The sequence below is a fragment of the Carassius carassius genome, chromosome 44 (genome assembly GCF_963082965.1).
Source record: "Carassius carassius chromosome 44, fCarCar2.1, whole genome shotgun sequence".
Classification (NCBI taxonomy): Eukaryota; Metazoa; Chordata; class Actinopteri; order Cypriniformes; family Cyprinidae; genus Carassius; species Carassius carassius.
In genome coordinates, this window is record NC_081798.1 from 26,452,367 (window position 1) to 26,458,505 (window position 6,139).

The window sequence follows — 6,139 nt, forward strand, 5'->3', positions numbered from 1 at the left end:
CAATATTTCAAATGGAACGGATTCTGAATAAGATCCGAGCAAAAGGAGGTAGATTATTCTCTCTTCCATATACACTGTAAAACAAGTTGTAAATAGAATCAGTAATTGGAGAATTTTACAAGAAAATACTCTTCAGAATTTCACATTCAATTCAATGAGTTTCTTGCTTTGTGAAATCTACTAACAGTTTATGAGTGAGAATTATTTAATAGTAAATCCTATATCTTTTTTATTTATTTTTTTTCAGTGTCTGATTCCTTCTAAAGGACACGATCGATGGAAAAACACCAACATAAATCCAGTTGTGCTTGCGTGCACGTGTATGAATCATACATATTATATGTGTAGTTGTTTATATTGTTATGCTGCAACTTCCAATCTCACAGTCTTGCTATAATTCATAAAGTGGCACAGCGGGACCCCCTGCCTGTGTGCTGAAGCTCAGCACAGAACTGTAGCAAGAGCCCCCCGCATGCACACACACACACACACACACACACACACACACACACACACACACTCACTCACAGGGGGCTAATGACGCAGCTACAGACGTCAAAGAGCTGCTCTCTGGGTTATTAGCTTCACCAGTGTGCAGTCTTCAGAAATAATGCTCCCCTCCTCAAGAACCCATAATTGCAAATATGCGACTCCTTGCTCATAATGCGATTAATCAGAAAAGCTCTCTTGACTGTGACTAGCCTCAACACATTGGCAGACGCTGGAGAACAGGACACATGCGACGACTGGGTCATTATAATCCCCGACCTCATAAATTGTTCTTGACGGGATTTAGTGTTGTGACCTTCTTTGCATTAATGTTGTACTGACTGCATGCCGCACTAATGAAGGGTGATTCGTGTCTTTAGCTCACACTGCACCCTGCTGGATGTGTGGAGAACTGCAGTGCATCTGCTCTGAGGCTCTGAAGGTGCATCTGAGCTGTTTTATTCACCAGAGCTCTGTGCTGATTGTATAGTGTGCATGAAGCAGCATCTCTTCCCTGCTTAGTTCATCTCAGTTTACCAGCCCTAACAAGACACAGCTCGATGTCAGGTCATTTTTTAAAAGAAATTAATGCTTTATTCATCAAGGACACATTCAGGTGATCAAAAGAGACATCTTTTATAATGTTACAAAAGATTGATAATAATCAGAAATGTTTCTTGAGCAGTAAATCATCATATTTTCATGATTTCTGAAGATCATGTGACACTGAAGACTGGAGGAATGATGCTGAAAATACAGCGGAGCATCACAGAAATAAATTACACTTTAATAGATATTCACATGAAAAATTATACACAGAATTAATTATTATACGCAGAAATAATATTTCACAATTTGACAGTATTTTTTATCAAATGAATGATGCACTGGTGAGCCTTCTCTCAAAAACTGTTGAAAGTGTACCAAACTTTTGAGTTATAGTGTATTTTGAAGATGAAATATCTGTCCACTGAAAACCCCAATCATTCTTACTTTGAGGCATTAGCAAACCTCTGCACTCAGTGACAGTATTAAACTATGTGTGTCCAAAACAAACATTGTACGGGTCAAAATTATACATTTCTCTTTTATGCCAAAAATCATTAGGATATCAAGTAAAGATCATGTTCCATCAAGATATTTTTTAAATCTCCTACCCTAAATTAATCAAAACTTCATTTTTGATTAGTAATATGCATTGCTAAGAACTTCATTTGAACAACTTTAAAGATGATTTTCTCAATATTTAGATTTTTTTGCTCCCTCAGATTCCAGATTTATAATAGTTGCATCTCAGACAAATATTGTCCTCCTCACAAACCACACATCACTGGAGAGATGATTTATTCAGCTTTCAGATGATGTATAAATCTCAAAATTGACACTAAGACTGGTTTTGTGCTCCAGGATCACACATGTGTTATGTTTGCATAGCTAGATCTGAGCTATTGACTTTAACGTTCTTGACAGGTGTCGAGTCTGGAGTAAACGGATGGTTTACACTGATATCTGTGAATATAGTGATGATATTGAGAGTGCAACGTGCACCTGTGTTGTGTTCAGGACTGACACCCTCTTTAAGATGCATGTGAAAGACTGGAGATTTTCTTTATTGATACAATTGTTCTAAAGTAAAATCTCAGTGGCTGGGGAGTTTCTGCCCTGGTTGTGTTAAGAACTGCACAATGTGAAAGCGTGTGAAGTCTGTATCAGTGTCTGTTCGAGCTTTTGCTTCCTTCGTTTAGCAGATGCTGTTTTAATGCAGAATGGCTTGCAGTGCACTCATTACAGCTTCAGTTGTTCTGGGGATGCCGAGGCTCAGTATCTCCATCGAAGACTGAATGGGTCATGGATACTGAAGTCGAACCTGCAACCTTTTAATGACCAGCCCAGATGTTAATCGCTGAACACACCGCTGCAAAACCTTGACACACTTTATGCATCTTTCTTCACCAGCATTGACACTTGCTTTCGTATTGTGTTGCATTGACATTCATTTTGAAGCGTTTGAAGTGTATTTTTTGAAGCTGCTGTATGAAGATGTTCTGAATATAATCTCATGCTCAAACTTCACAATTTCAGTTCCCCTCAATTTGATTTAAAAAGTAATTATATTGGAACAGATTTGAGCAGAAGATGAATGTCCGAGTAATGTTAGTCTCTCTTATTTGGTGGATTTGACTCTATAAACGTGGATTTACATCAAAGTGTCTTGCGCTGGAGCGCGTGGATTCATGGCTAGTGTGTAATGCATCAGCCGCCTGTAAAGGCCTGCTAATCTACACACCGAAGCCTCAGCCCCTCTTATCTTCCCCTCGGGCTCTTTCTTTAATTTGCTTTCAATTAAGATCCGCCGGCAGCAGCAGCTCCTGAGACTCACGCATGCGGTGACAGAAACGTGACTGTAATTCAACACAGCGCTCCGTCATTCGCCTCGTTTTCACTTGTGTTGCTAGATGAGTGTGCTGTGGCTTTTATACCGGAAAAAAATAGGAATCATTTACATTTACTAGCAGACAAACATCTACAACATTTCATACAATATTACTTTAAAAAAATCTAATCCAGTACAACCTATTTTTTTTTTAAATAATAGATTAATAATGGATAATAATAGATTAATTATAGATAATAAATGCCAATGTCATTGTTATGATATTAAAATATTAAAAACAACAAGGCACAGCGTTCTCTTTAACAGCTTTAAAATTGGACATGAATTACGTAACCATTCACGTAACATTAAGTTTGTCATTTTAACAATATATAGTTAAGTTCATTCTAACAGAATATTCATTTAAAAATAAACATTATTTTCAGAAGACGAATTGTTAAAATGCAATGTGTTTTTGTTTTTCTCTGATGGCAACAAACCTAAATAATGTGACACTTTTTTTTATGGAAGATGTATGACAAATAATATCAAGCTGAATTCTTCTTTTGCATAAGATCAGGAAAACCCATGAAATGTGAAATGAAATGAAGGCTCTCAGATCCCAAGCTGAGCGTGATGGTAAAGACACAAAACAAGCTGCTGTTTCTAATGACAGACACCAGGTGGCGCGAGAGATTAAGGAATATTTTCCATCCTGATTCTGCAGCTTAAAATCATTTGTTTTCTTTCCAGATTCGAGGATTCCTGTCAAGATTTGACAATGTCCTTCCTGCAAGTTTGGCATTCGACAAATGCACTGCTTGCTCACCATAGTAAGTGACCATTCACATGCTTATGATTTTGGATATTGATAAAGCTAACTTTACTAAAAATGCTTGAGTGATGCATTGTAGTTCAATACAAAAAAAAAGATTTGTTATAACAGTCAGGCTAAGATAGATGAACATGCTTGTGTGTGGAGTCAGCTGGTATCTTAAGCGTATTCTTCTGCAGATATCTGAAGGGTCTGTAGATGATGCATGTGTGTTAGAGACGCCATGTGTTGTGAATTAGGCTCCTTGTTGATGTCACAGCCGTATGTGAGTAATTAGGCCTGAATTGAAGTGTTTTTTCCCAGCGGTCGCGCTGTTGTCGACGGGTTCACGTCTCATAAATCAGTTTGGCTGCTCAATTTCTTCTACATCTCTCTCATTCAGCAGCTCTGTAGCCACTCCTTCCTCCAGACACACATTAGTTTGTGAACACACTGAGTCTGGAGGCTTGTATCCGCTCCCTTCCCCCTCTTCTGCTCTCACTTTCTCTCCCAACTTCTCTCTCTCTCTCTCTGTCTCTCTCTCTCTCTCTCACTCTCTCTCTCTCTCTCTCTCTCTCTCTCTCACTCTCTCTCTGTTTTCTTTGTGCTGTGAAGACATAAAAGCCTCATAAAAAGTCTCAGATCCTTACACTTTGTGTGAGGTAAATGTCTTAGGGTTCCTAATCATGTCTTTTAAAAGGATAGTTCATCTAATCATCAATATCTTGATTCTTAAATAATGCATATGGGTTTAGTAAATGACAACAAACTTGTATTTATGGTTGAATTGTTCATTTAAGCTACCTTAAAACAAGTTTTGTTATGAAGAGAAGTAAAAACCATTTCATTAAAACAGCCTGCATGAACATCTTTAGTATCAGTTTCAGTAACACTTTATTTTAAGGTGTCATTGTTACATGTTACATGTACTTACAATAATAACAACATAAATTATGCATAATTACATGCATGTTACCCTAATCCTAACCCTAAGCATATAGTACGTACATGTAGTTTATTAATATTACTCAGTACTTAAACGTATACGCTTAAATGTATTACACTGTAAAAAGGACATATATATACACAGAATACAAGAAACAGAAACAGAATACAAAATATTAGAAATGTAGTTAGTTTATTTTTTTAAAGAATAGAATTAGAATAGTGAGTGTTAAAGTTAGAGGGTCAAATAAAGATGGAAGAGATGTGTTTTAAGCCGATTCTTGAAGATGGTTAAGGACTCTTTAATGTAAAAGTCTGTAAAAGTGAGTTTGTGCTTCTTTGGGATGGCACAATCAAGCGACGTTCACTTGCAGAAGTCTGAAGTAACAAATTTAGGTAAATGGGTGCAGAGCCAGTGGTGGTTTTGTAGGCAAACATAAATGCCTTGAATTTTATGCGAGCAGCTATTGGAAGCCAGTGCAAATTGATAAACACAGGTGTGACATGTATTCTTTTTGACTCATTAAAAATTAATCTTGCTGCCGCGTTCTGGATTAATTGTAAAGGTTTGATAGAGCTGGCTGAAAGACCTGCCAAGAGAGGATTGCAATAGTCCAGCCTGGACAGATCAAGAGCTTGAACAATGAGTTGTGCAGCATGATCCGAAAGAAAGGACCTGATCTTCTTGATGTTGAATAAAGCAAATCTGCAGGATCGGACAGTTTTAGCAATGAGGTCTGAGAAAGTCAGCTGATCATTAATCATAAATCCAAGGCTTCTGGCTGTTTTTAAAGGAGTTATGGTTGATGTGCCTAACTTGATGTTGAAATTGAATTGTGATGAAACGATGGGTTTGCTGGAATCACAAGCAGTTCTGTATTGGCAAGGTTGACTTGAAGGTGATGGTCCTTCATCCAGCAAGAAATGTCTGTTAGACAAGCTGAGATGCGAATAGCTACCGTCGGATCATCAGGATGGAATGAGAGGTAGAGTTGAGTGTCATCAGCATAGCAGTGGTATGAAAAGCCATGTTTCTGAATGACAGAACCTAATGATGCCATGTAGACAGAGAAGAGAAGTGGTCCAAGAACTGAGCCCTGAGGCACCCCAGTAGTTAGATGTTGTGACTTGGTCACCTCACCTCTCCAAGATACTTTGAAGGACCTATCTGATAGGTAAGACTCAAACCACTGAATTGTGGTTCCTGAGATGCCCTTTACCAGTAGGGTTGATAGGAGGATCTGGTGGTTAACCGTGTCAAAAGCAGCGGACAGATCAAGCAGGATAAGTACTGAAGATTTGGATTACGCTCTTGCCAGTCTTAGGCCTTCAACAACTGAGAGCAAGGCCGTCTCAGTTGAATGTCCACTTCTGAAGCCAGATTGGTTGCTGTCAAGGAGGTTGTTCTGTGTGAGAAATGCAGAGACTTGGTTGAACACAGCTCGTTTAAGTGTTTTTGCAATGAAAGGAAGAAGGGAAACTTGTCTGTAGTTCTTCAAAAGAGATGGGTTGAGGGT